The sequence below is a fragment of the Leuresthes tenuis genome, unplaced genomic scaffold, assembly GCF_036924035.1.
Source record: "Leuresthes tenuis unplaced genomic scaffold, fLeuTen1.0.hap1 SCAF_10, whole genome shotgun sequence".
Taxonomy (NCBI): domain Eukaryota; kingdom Metazoa; phylum Chordata; class Actinopteri; order Atheriniformes; family Atherinopsidae; genus Leuresthes; species Leuresthes tenuis.
Window position 1 is genome coordinate 23,617,626 of NW_027325364.1, and position 14,113 is coordinate 23,631,738.

Consider the following 14,113-nt stretch of genomic DNA (forward strand, 5'->3'; position numbering starts at 1 on the left):
CATTTTCACATGACTAAACTGTAAGTATACCTATGATTTTTACTTTATCCAGTTATTTATAAATAGTATTTAGAATGCATGATCATTATTCACCATGTATAATTCCTACATTGCTTCTACTTATATAATTATTCTTTTAACATTCCACTTATAGACATTCAAAATATGTATTTTCAAATAATAACATTATCACACTGATTTTACCGGTGACACCGGTGTGGATGATGTAGCAATCAGTACATCCAGAGGAGCATCAACAATATCACAGCAAACAGAGAAAAGAGATCAAGTTATTCTTTGTGCTATCAAATTCTGCATGACCCAACAAAGTTTTCCCCCTCTTGGGGGACTGAGATACCCAAGTCCAGCTCAATAATCTCAGTTGCCACTGCCTGCTCACTTTAAACCCACTGTTTCATGCAGCAATGTAAAGATCTGGATAAGTAATAGGCACTGCATGCTGAACAATGCATTCAGGAAAGCAAAGTTATCTTTCTGGTGACTGTAGATAGTTTTGCATTGTTGGAGACTGTCTGCAAGAATAATCACTCCGTCCCTCTTAGAATTGATTGATGCAAATTTGTTTCATTGTAAGAACTTTGGTTCAGTCCACAGTCGAGAAATTGCCGGTTCCCTTGCAGCTCAAATTAGATTATTTTTCCTTAAGATGGTGAGTGATAGCCAGCGTGACAGTGTGCATCAATGCTTTAATGTTTTTTTTTCTTTGATACATTTGTTGAGTTGCTATGAAGTTCTTTTTGGAGTATGCAAGTCTGTGTGAATATGCATTCTTGCAACAACAGAAAAAAAAGACCTTCTCCGTTCTGGAATTTGCATAAACATCAACTGTGGTATTTCAACATTAGAGAACTCGAATCTGACTGAGTGGGAATAGGCTGAATAGAACTGGTGCAATGAGGGAGAATTTGGTGTATGGTTGATCATGTTCTCTAATAGACAAACCAAACTCCTGTGCAAGGGCTATAATGGCACATTTTCAGTTACCTGAAGCCGAGGGTTGGTCCCTGGAGATTAAAGGACCTGGCTCAGATACATTAAACCGAAGATACCATCATTCGCAAACTGGGGAGTGTTTATAGCCGCTGTTGTCAGAGAGGATTCTACTGTGGACTTAGAGGAGTATTCTTCAGCTGTAAGAGGCTACATCAGCGCCTGCACTGACAGCTTCATTCCAACAAAGCACTACAGGTCCTACCCAAATAGCAAACCATGGTTCAACTGGGGGGTGCAGTCCATGCTATGCGCCCGCTCCACTGTATTTATGACAGGTGGTGCAGAGTAATAGACTGTTAAAAAAAATGAAGGGAACACTAAAATAACACTTCTTAGATCTCCATGAATGAAATATTCCAGTCGTTATTCATTACATAGTGGAATGCGTTGAAAACAAAATAACATAAAAATGATCAGTGTAAATCAAAATTATTATCCCATAAAGGTCTGGATTTGGAATCATACTCAAAATAAAAGTGGAAAATCACATTACAGGCTGATCCAACTTCAGTGGAAATTCCTCAAGACAAGTCAAAATGAGGCTCAGTTGTGTGTGTGGCCTCCACGTGCCTGTATGACTTCCCTACAATGCCCGGGATCTCCTCCCAGAACTGGATTAAAGCATCAGTCAACTCCTGGACAGTCTGTGGTGCAATGTGGCGTTGGTGGATGGAACGAGACATGATGTCCCAGATGTGCTCGATTGGATTCAGGTCTGGGGAACGTGCAGGCCAGTATCATAGCATCAGTGCCTTCATCATACAGGCACTGCTGACACCCTTCAGCCACATGAGGCCTAGCATTGTCATGCATCAGAAGGAACCCAGGACCAATGCACAATAACAGTGGGTCTGAGGATCTCATCCTAGTAACTAATGGTAATCAGGGTACCTCTGGCTAGCACATGGAGGGCTGTGTGGCCCTCCAAAGAAATGGTTCCCATACCATTACTGACCCACTGCCAAACCGGTCATACTGGAGGATGTTGCAGGCAGCAGAACGTTCTCCACGGCGTCTCCAGACTCTTGTCACGTCTGTCACATGTGCTCAGTGTGAACCTGCTCTCATCTGTGAAGAGCACAGGGCACCAATGGCGAATCTCCCAATCTCGGTGTTCTCTGGCCAATGCCAAACGCCCCAGACGGTGTTGGGTTGTAAGCACAAGCCCCACTTAGGGTGACCAGATGTCCCGCTTTGTGTGGGACAGTAACACCTGTCACCTTTCACATGTCCCACAAGTTGAGACGTTGTCCCACATTGTTATTGGCAGTCACACTCCAGTTTTGAAATGCGTGTTTTATGACGGGGAACGAGGTTGCATTGTTTCTTTGCCCACCAACAAAAAAACAATGCAAATCAGGTCAGAAATGCACGGCATGCAGCACGAGACATGGTTGGAAAGGGAGACAAACATGGCTCGTACAACTAAGGAAAGAAAATGCAGCTATAACAAAGACTATCTAAAAACTATCTACCCCTGGGTAAAACCAGTGCAAGGCGAGTCTGGTAAAGTTTTGTGTGAAGTTTGCTTGAGTCATTTCTCCGTTTCACACAGAGGGGAATACGATGTGAAATGACAAAGATAATGCAAGTCTCACAAAAAGCACTATAATTGAAAGAACAATTGTAGTCCTGACTGTCTATTCTGTTTAATTGTACACAGTCAGGTGTGTTAACTTGAGAGGCACTGTGAAATAGTTTGAAAGCTCCATGTTTACTGTGTTTTCTTACATGAAAGAACTTGGGAAAGTTGCATTTAAATAAGATATATTTGTTAAGTTTTTATTTGCAGTCTGTTATGTGCTACTGAATTAACTAGATGGCAAAGCATAGTATTGTACAAGCTAAGGGGCAGAATAGAGAGGTTTATTTTTTTTAACTTATTTTAGACTACCTCAACTGCATACAAACAGTCTTTGTCACACTTCTGGTGAATTGGAATCTGGTCACCCTAGCCCCACTTGTTAACTAGTGATAGGAATTTCGGCTCTTTTTAGTCAGCCGGATCATTTGACTCAGCTCACTAAGAAGAGCCGGCTCTTTCGGCTCCCAAACGGTTCTCCATTTTACCACTTATACTTTTTAGAATTCAGCCAAATTTAGCGCTGTTTTAACTTGTGATTTGTATTTGAACACATATATCACTTAAATTTCAATAACTTGCTGTAGCCAATTGCATTTACAGTTGTAAAATCCCTTGTAACTCTCTAACTTGCTTGAAGAACCACTCTGCTACACAAAGCAGATACAAAATGACGATAAAAACCTAAACATAGAAATGAAAATAGGACAGCTATTGACACAACTGTCAAAATGCATCCAAATACTCCTTTTTCTGTTTTCACTCATCTTTGCACCTCATTCCTCTCTCGTCTTCAACGTGTTTCTCCCTCCCCCTCCTCCTGTCTCCATCTCTGCTACCATGCCCCTCCCTGCTTGGTGGTATGATCCTTCTCAATCCTCACATGAATGATGGCACAGCATGGACGTGACACACATAGGCAACGTCCGCAGCACCGACAGGTACTAAAAAAAAAAAAAAAGCAATGGGAGCCAGCTCGCGGACAGACACATCACAACTGTGGACGTTCAGCCCTCATGCCCCCCTCATGGAGTCTGCTTCTGACAGTTTGAGCAGAAGCATGCATATTAGTGGCCTGCTGGAGGTCCTTATACAGGGCTCTGGGAGTGCTCCTCCTGTTCCTCCTTGCACAAAGGAGGTGGTAGCGGTCCTGCTGCTGGGTTGTTGCCCTCCTACGGCCCCCTCCACGTCTCCGTGTGTACTGGACTGTCTCCTGGTGTACTGGACTGTTTCCTGGTATTTCCTTCATGCTCTGGACACTGTGCTGAGAGACACAGCAAACCTTCTTGCCGCAGCTCGCATTGAAGTGCCATCCTGGATGAGCTGCTTCTGTGGGTTGTAGACACCGCCTCATGCTCAAAATGCACAAAATGCAAAAGTGACCAAAACATCAGCCAGAAGGAATGAGAACAGAGACATGGTCTGTGGTCACCACCTGCAGAACCACTCCTTTATAGGGGTTGTCTTGCTAACTGCCTCTCATTTCCACCTGTTGTCTGTTTCATTTGTACAACAGGGTGAAATTGATTCACAATCAGTGTTTCTTCCTAACTGGACAGGTTGATTTAACAGACGTGTGATTGACTTGGAGTTACATTGTGTTTTTGAGCAGTGTATAAGAAGGTCAGATATGACCTACAAAGATTCATAAAGCAAGCAAAGAAGAACTACAGACTGAGGTTGGAGGGATACTACACCACTGCTGATCCCTGGCACATGGAGCAAGGACTGCAACAAATATATATGTGAATAGAGGCAGAAGAGCCTGGGTGCTATAAGCAGCTCGAGCACACTTCCAGACGAGCTGAACGAGTTCTATGTTCGTTTTAACGCCCCCAGCTATAACACCAGGACTCTGGCCACAAAGGGAAGACTGGATACACCCCTCTCTGTGACAGCAATGGAAGTGGACATGAGTCTGAAGAGGACAGACCCACGGAAGGCAGCTGACCCAGATAATATCCCGGGGCAGATACTGAGGGTGTACATCTTAGAGCTGGCTGATGGGTTTTCTTTAACCTTTTAAGTTTTAAGGTTATCTTTGACCTGGCCCATCTGCTTAAAGTCCACCACTATTGTGCCCTTCCCAAGGAAAAATACAATACCCTGCATGAATCCTTGCACCATCCTGTCGCACTTGCCCCAATTATAATGAAGTTCTTCGAGAGGATAGTCATGAAAAAACACATAAAAAAGTCTATCCCTGCCACTTCGGACCCCCTACAATTTGCATACTGACAGAACTGGTCCACTGACAATGCCATCACTACTGCCATCCATACAACCCTCACACACTTAGAGAACAAGTGTGTGTGTGTGTGCTTAGTCAGCTGCTGTACAGCCTCTTCACCTATGACTGTGTGATTTCAGAGAGCAACAACAGCATCGTAAAGTTTGTGGATCACACTACAATCATGGATCTGATCACAAGTGGTGAGTAGACCGCTTATAGAAAAGGTGGCAGGACTGGTGGCCTGGTGCCAGGAAAAAAAAATCTCTCCTTGAACACAGAGAAGACTAAGGAGATGGTTATTGATCCCAGGACGAGGAACGAGCGCCACACCGCATTACACATTAATGGGACAGAGGTGGAGAAGCTGAAATCCTTCAAGTTCCTTGAGACTTATATCAGCGAGGATCTCATCTGCGCCAAAACCACAGGAGAGCTTCAGAAGAATTTACTGCAGAGACTGAGCATTTGGCGTGTCAAGCAAAATCCTCAGAAACTTCTACAGAAGCACAGTAGAGAGCATCATCAGAATAGAACAGAGTTTATTTGTCAATTGCACAGGTACAGATATGAGCTCACAGTGACTCTTGAAAATCAAAATAAATAAAAAAACACAATAGTAACATGAGGTAAAAATAGAATAGAAAGTATATACACATATATATGTTCTTATAAGTACATACAGGTGTTCACCTAGTTCCCTGAGATTAAAGATATTGCATATGACAGGTTTATGATATGTCAAGTTTTATTGCGCAAAAAACATTGGCAATCACCAGCTCTATTACAGTTTGTTATGGAAACTGTATTGCTAAGGACAGGAAGGCTCCCCAGCAGGTGATAAAGATGCCATATTCATCTATGGAGCTACCATTCCAGCCTTACAAGACACTTACCACGCCAGGGTCATCAAAAGGGCCCAAAACATTATCAAAGACAGCACTCATCCATAAAACTGCCTTTTCACACTTCTACCGTTACAGAGATGTTATAGAAGTGTGAAATCACGGACATCAAAGGCTCACAAAAACCTTTTACCCACAGGCCATCGGACTCCTGAATAGAACACCAATCACCCCACCCCGTACTCCTACTGACTGGTGACTGTTGCACAAAGCACAGTGCTCTTTTTTTAATTTCTATTCATCATGTCTATTTTTCTTTTCTTTTTCCCCTCTTCATGTGTGACAGTTGTAAGGAACAAAACATAACAAGAATTTCATTATCATGAAAAAACACAATTTTCTTCTTGCACATGACAACAAATCTTTTGAATCTTGAATCATTCAGTGTGACAGGTCAAGGATTAGCACATTGTATATGAAATGGTAAAACTCCTTGGAAGCGTTGCAACTCCTAACATCGCTGCAACTCTCTTCCTCTCACAATCCTAACTCCAGGTGCAAAATATAACCTCTTCAGGGTTGAATCAAAAGTTCCTTGTTTAACAATATAATAAGGAAAGAAAATAATCCATTAAAAAAAGCAGAAATTTTCTCATGACGGACTCGGCCCTGTACCAAATCATCCAGAACTGATATCCTGATCCAGCTCTCTGGCAGCTCAGCCCACACCAACCGCTCTCCTTGCTGGCCATCTCAAGTGTCTGGGAAACTGGGATGCTGTCTTTCATCATGAGCTAGGAAAGTGGGAAGCCAGAGCTCCCATGGATGCTCAAGTGGAAAGGGTTAGGATGACAAGCAGACAGCTTGGAATCCCAAACTGCATGTAGTACTGTTGTTTTTTGTAGCAATAAGTGAAATCTAGAAATACTAGTTGAGCCATAGTTTGAGTGATAGTGCTACTTCTAATGATTGCTTGCATATCATTGCATTCTTACAATATGTATGTGTCTCAAAGAGATCTGGTACTTATAACTGTCTGGTCCCTTTAGAATTTGTTGCAGTTAAAAAGGTCCAAAATATATTAACTGGACAATTAAACTATCAAACTGGCCAGTTGTGAATTAGCACCTTCTGGCATCTCCTCTCTCCTCCTTTTAAGCATTTGAGGCTAAACGAACACTTGTGGGAGGTGGAAAGTGGATGTTATGATGAAGGAAAGCATATGGATACTGAATGCTGCGCTGAGGAAGAGCAAGGAAACGCAATCAGAGTCATATGAAAGTGCAACATTTTGCACTGTGGACCAACGAAGCCCTGCAATGTTCTGTCATAAACCTTCCAATCTCAATTTTCTAAACCTGGGCTTATCCTGAGCTGCACAGTTCTTATTCAGTGTGATCACCCAGTATCCATCATGTCAGCTCAGTGTAGGAGGTGCTCGTTTTAGATCACATCTATACTGTCATACAGTCAAACATTAATTAGCTCTAGACAGAATGCTCACTAATGGGCAAAACAGTTGGTTTTAATTGTTTGCAGATTTGTGTTTATCAGCGTTTGGCTTGTGGTATCTTTTGTATTTTTTCTATAACCTACAAACAAGTGCAGCTTTTAAACTCTTGTTTATCCTCAGAAAGATTATCAAAAATATATGATTTAGTATTATATGCATGTTTCTCCTCTTCCCTGCTCTTTATTTGGATTGTCACCTTTCAGCCTCCAGCAGCAGTAAGCAAGACAGCAGCACACATCTGCAAACAAGAGTAGCGTGTACATGTTACATACACTGGCATCATCAAATCTATAGGAAATGTTTATGCATGAGGCCAAGTAACTTCCTGACCGCAAGGAGAAATCAATTCAGTGGCTGTGAGGGTCCTTCAGAGAATCCTATGGGTCAATGCAGGATGTGTCAAAGCGCTGTTTGAGGCTCAAACATGGTTTTCGTGTTGATGTGCGTCAGCAAACACTTTGAACTAGTCCAATCTGATCCAATCTGATCATACTGTTCCCACATTCTCTGAAAAACATGTCAGTTCTGAGAATCAACTGTTTTTGTACATATGACCCCATTTTTTATGTTTTGGTAGAACACATAGCAAAACCATTGTCAGCTATTGATTCAAGATACCCTTCAAAATCACTTCAAAAAACTTACTGAGCTCAGCCTTGTTGTGCACACAGTGTACAAATCCACTCTCACAGGAAAATGTGAAGCATTCAAGAATTTACTCATTGATTTGTGTACACAGACAAGATTTTGTGGTCTTTTTATTTTCTATTGTGAGTAATTGAAATAGTAACAAAATGACTATCAACTCATATTCAACTGGCTATAGAGTTTGGATTTAACCGACACCTCTAAACACCCAACGCACTCTACTCATACTTTGTTTTTTATGTTGATGTGTTCTCTATTTTAAAAGGATTAAAAAAATATTTGCTCCTCACATGTGTCAGACTGCCCCCTTGAGTGCACCCCAAAACTATCATATTATCATGCAGTCTTTTGCATGACACAGCTTATGTCAACAGTTAGACAGATGATGAATAAAAATGACTGTGGTTCGGAGAGGAGCTCATGTTATTTGACCGGTTGATGTTGTAGAATCTGTGAGAATTTGTTTCTGGTCTCCATGTTAAATTTGACTCCCGGGGAGCGCTCAGCTCAAATGTGAAAGGCTATGAATGACTAAACAGAGCTATGAGTGCTGGGTAGACTCGTGGTCTGGCCTGAGGGTCTCAATAAGCAGCATGAGTTCTGCGGTAGGAAATCGTGGTCTGTAGAAGGCAAGTACGAAGCTTGGGAAGTGTAAAGCTCCATACTTATGACCTGCTGGCTGAAATGGACTATGAAGAAGAAAGGGGGTATGGGAAAATATGTGGATATTCTGAACTCATATTTGGAGAAACCACAGAAGGCACAGCATCTCAATATCTATCTTTTGACAAGCATAACCAGAGAAGTAATTTCATCTTCTACGAGATTCTCTGTGACAGTGAAATGGGAATTGTAGATTTATGCTGAAAGTGTTGCGTATGCTTGTATCATTGAGCAGATAATGTAATTATTATTATTATTTGTGACATGCCCTTGTCCATCTCATGTAGAGATTAATGTAACAGCACATTCTGATATCTGTAAAGTGTAATTAAGTGTTAAAAACATGTCTTCTAGGCAATGTAATCAAAGGCGGAGAAGAAGTCAAAAAACACCAAGGAACCTTTGGAAACAAATTCAAAAACTACAGGGTCTATTGAAGAAACAAACCCAAAAAACAGAAAAAATACAAGAAACAAGTCCAGCGCATGAAAAAGAATAACGCGTCTCCAAGCACAAAAGTAAAAAGACTGATGAGACAGCTTCCACGTGCAGAAATACAGGAGACTCTTGTTTCATGAGGCTCTGGTGGAGAGCATCCGAAACAAATACTATAAAGCACAGGGGGAAGGGGAAAGGCAAACAATTGCAAAAGTACAACGCTTGGCTCAAAGTTCATTGGGATTTTCAAAGAAAAAAATGGAAGAGAGAGAAAAATGTGAAGGTTAATTACACTTACCTCCGGAAGCGGAAAGACAGGGTGCCGGATAGGGGATGACGTTAGTCACATCACAACTGGGAAGAGGAAGACCATCACTCAGAAGCAAAACAAAAAGCAAAAACGGTGCCTTTTGGATACCATGAAATAATTTGCACATTAACTTTTTAGCTGAAGAACAAAGTTTTTACTCACTCTTCTGTTTGCTCCGTCCTTTATGGGTTGTTCATCCGACTCTGAGTGACAGGGACATGCATATGCAAGATGCATGAGAATCTGGGTTTTATTGTGCAGAAGCTGCACCACTTGAAAGTGATTAGCACTGTCAATCTGTATGACCTTGTGAAAGCCATAACATGTGACACAGAAAACATAAAGTGCATGTCTGGAGAATGCTCTGAGTGCAAGGACCTCTGTTGTGCAGTCTCTGCCCAGTGTAATGCAGAGAGTCAAGTGACTTATCTCCAGTGGACAATAGTAGATAAGGAGCACAAGAACAACCCCAGTGGCAAAACAACTAAAATCACAATAAAAAATAATTCCAGGCCACACAAGAGGAACTGCTGAAACAAATGAACCTGCTGCTGCATAGGTTTAAGGAACACACAACATCAAGAATCAGTTTACCCACTACAAGGCACTGAGACAAGGACGCTTAATTCATGTTGACTTCTCTGAAAATTACCTCTGCACCACACCAGCAGGTAACACTGCACATAGCTGTGCTTTATGTACATACATCCTCCCACCCAGTGTCCTTCTGCACAGTGTCCCCCTCAAGACTAAAGTGCCCACCAGCAATCTGGCAGCATTTATCACCAGTACTCGATTACGTGCAGAGGGCACATCCAGGTCTCCACGAACCATTTTTACAGTGATGGCCAATGCACTCAGTATAGACAGGGAGAGAATTTTTTCAGGTTTTGTACTAAGCTGTTCAAACGAGGAGTCACTAACATTGAACTTCTTTGAGGCGAGCCATGGTAGGGATGCCCTGGATGGTGTCGAAGGAGCCCTGACAGTCTGGTCAGCAGGGACAGACATTCCTGATACTGCACAACTGTTTGCTGTGTTGCAAAAGAAAAAAACAACAATCAAGTTGATTTTTTTGTCAATGAGGAAGTAGTAGAGAAAGCAGTTCAGGACATGCCCAATGATGTGCCATCAATTCCACCCACGATGAGGATACATCAGGCAGTGACACCTTGCCCAAGGAGAACTGACATACAGGGACGTCAGCTGCTTTTTCTGACCTGTGAGGGCTTTAATGCAAAGCATTTCAAGTTCAATCATCAACAGACGGCGGCTGTAGCTCAGGAGGAAGAGCAGTTGACTGAAGGTCAGTGGTTCGACTCCATCTTCCCCGGGTCATTTGTCAAAGCGTCCAAGACACTGAACCCCATGTTGAACCCCCCACCATACACTGGTGTGTGAATGGAGTAGGTATGTATAGACTAAGACGTGCTGTGTGAGGGAATGGCTGAATGTGGTTTGCGGTCAGCTAGACTACAATTTTCAGAGGTATTGAAATGCACAGTCAAGTACAGTCCATTTACCCACAGAAATTATATGGCAAAGTCCTGAAGTAGTTGGTAAATGTAGTGACCTCAACCCAGGTGTCATCACAGATACAAGTGAAACACATGTTGAGGTGTGTTGCATGCACAAAAATGTTTTGTTTTTTTTTTCTGGCCAGCAAGCGAAGACATGCTGTGGTATCTCTTTGAAGATGTTTTGTGTATCATCCCACTCCTGAGGCTCGCTATATGGAAATAAAAAATAAAAAAACAGATGAGAGGGCCTCTTAGAAAAGGCCACAGAAGGTTGTTTTCACACAAAACTCACACGCGCACACTCACACATGCATGCGCATACAGTACATATTCCTGTTACCCATTTTTCCGTTTCTGTTACCCAATATTAATTCCAGTTGCTTAATTGTTTTTTTTCTAAGAAAATAAAAAGAGAAATTACTTTTTTCAATTACGTTTGGTCCATCATTTATCCAAATTGTTTAATAAGATAGATGATAATATATATGATGAACTTGAGCTTTGGGTCTCCTTGAAATGATAAATATGGCTTTGGATCTTTTAGAAAAAAATACTGCACAACTTCTGTGCATATATAGGTATTTTTAAGTCATGAGTATCAATTATTTAAACATGTAACCAACCATTTCATTAAAATAAACACTTTGAGGCGAAAATAAAGGAATAAGTTGACATACTTTTAAACATGCAACCATCTTTGGATTAGAAACCTTGTAAGAAATTATATAAAGTCACTTGAGATTGACCAATGCACATTTTGAATAGTTACAAATGCATGTTACTAGATTCAGTTTTGAAATTTTTTTTTTAATTTGGGAAATGGCACCCATTTGGTGGAATGACCCATGTACTGCAAAACATTTCATGAGCAAAACCAGTCATCAGTGTTATGGATAAGTATTTCTGCTATGATATGGAGACCATCTCTGAAAATCTACAAAAGGCAAGGTCAGCCTCCCTGTACACAGATTATTGCAAGGAACAAATCTTGACTTCTCGAGGGTGGGCTGTACAGCTAATTTGCATGTGCTGTATGGAACAGATGAAGTGAGAAGCAAGCGAGCCGAGGGGAAGTTTGTAAAGGCAAGAAGGGGAGCAGAGCAGAAGCAAGGCCAAGCAAGGAGCTGTAGCACTGAGCAAAACATGAAGTTTGGAATGGAAGTTGATAATTTTAACAGTGCCGCGTTTGACAGGATTAGGAACTGGGCAAGCCCGGGATCTAGCAGAGCAGACTTTTGGTGCAAAGAAGTAAAAAAAAATCAAAGGCCAGGAAAGAAACCACAGTATTTTGCAAGTCAACCAGAATCTCATTCACTCCAGCCTGGTCTTAGCTCTGCTACGTCAACAATGAATGCGAGAGCAGCTTCTCCTGGAAGTAGCAGCTTTCTGCATGCAAAGTGCTGCAGCTTCTGGGTTAGCTTTGCTGTGTGCCACTAATCCTGGGAAGTGGACTACTCCTGGGAACACTGGGTTAGCTAGCAGCTCTGAGTTCACCTGGCTTCTGAAACTAGCAGCACCTGAGTTTCTGAAGCCATAGAAAGTAAGTACATCGATGTTATTTTTCCCGTGTCACATTTCCATGTCCCGGTAAAAAAAAAACATCCAAATGCACATGCATGGAACCTCTCTAATAAAACTTTTTCACTCTCCAAATGTGTGAGCTTATGAACATTGACTTTGTTGAAAATGAAATGAAAAATTAAGTAAAGATAATAGTTTGATATATTTTCACTTCCAAGTTTCCTTTGCATCAATTTTATGTGTTTAGCAATGCCCCTGCTATCATGGAGTTTTTTCTCAGCACATGGACACAAGAATAGCCTTCAAGTATTCTCTCCTGTGTGTTAATGTGATAGTCAGTCTTCAGCTTAACTTACACAAACAGACAGTGTGGCCACATGTATAACAATTACTTCTATCGGAGCTTGCGCACACACTGTTCCTGTAGGCTACTGTCTGGGCAGTCACAGTATGACTGTTCCAGGATCTCAGCAAACTATTGCAGATAAAGAGAATGTCACTGATTAATGATGCCCTACAGCTGCATTAATCAGACTCACCTGGGAATGAACCTTTGGCCCACATCTCTGCCCAGTAGCTGAGTTAAAACCACACCCAGTCACCTCATTAAGTAAGGAAACCCAGCTTCAGAGAAAAATGTGTTTTCTAACAGTTTCTGTTAAGGGCTTTGATTTTTTTTAACTAAACAATTAAACTTAACTCACTGTTTAAATCTAGAATTTTTGTCAATTCACCAATATAACTCTCACTTAACACTAAATTATTTTCCTGACTTGAGACAAGGGCAGGTTGGCCCACAAATCTATGAATTTCTGCTTTTTGCCAAAACAATGTTTATATGTGTCAGTTTACAATGAACATGTGACTAAATATTTTAGGGTTGAACTGTATTTCAGTAATGACTAAATATTTTTACAATCAGATTATTTCTGTCTGGAATTATTGGGTTGCTCTCCATATAAAGTCTAAGATTTCTTCCAGTGTCTTTGTTGTGAATTGGAGCTACATGAACAGAAATTAACTGACTTGATTAAGAAAGTCACATTGTCATTGGCGAGTCTCTGTTTTTGATTGAGATGTTGAGTTTTTACCTGTGGTTGTGTGTTCTTCCAACTCTAATGAATTCCCACAAACCTAAGGGAAACATGAAAAGCCAACTGCTAATTTGTTTAATTTCAACAGCCCTGCTCCTTTTCATGTGATCCGTACACGAGGAGCTTCTGGCACCTGTTGGAGGTTTTCTTTGAGGTAAGGGTGAGCCAGACTGTCCTCATCACCCCTGTGGCTCTGAATTAGAGGAAGAAAAGAAGTCAAGCTGTGGTTTTGAAACAGTGATATTGTTGGAATAATGGCTTTGGTGAGCAGTTAGACAGTGCCATTTATCAAATCCTTATAGATTCTATTATGGGATAAGTCCTCCCGATTGTTCAATGCTCTCTCATACTTTCAATAATCACATACATCCCTTAACAATAATTCAGAATTGTTGAGTAAGTAAGACAGTCTTGAATATATTTCTCGACAAATCAAATCAAATCAAATCAAATCAGTGACATTTGTTCAGGAAGCAGTGTAAAAACTGAAACACCCAGTGCCTTCAGGACATGACATTTTCTTTATTTCCTCCAGTCTTGCTCTGTCCTCCTGCTATCCTTAAAGAAGAAGAGAAACATCTGAAGATGATCAGGAAGGACATAGTCATACCTGGTATTGCAGGGGCCCAACTCATGCAGCTGCAGTACAGTGAAGAGGGTCATCACACGGTATATGTGCGGTCTTGGCAGGATGACTCATGCTAAGTTATATACTGGTCACAGCAGGGCTTCCGT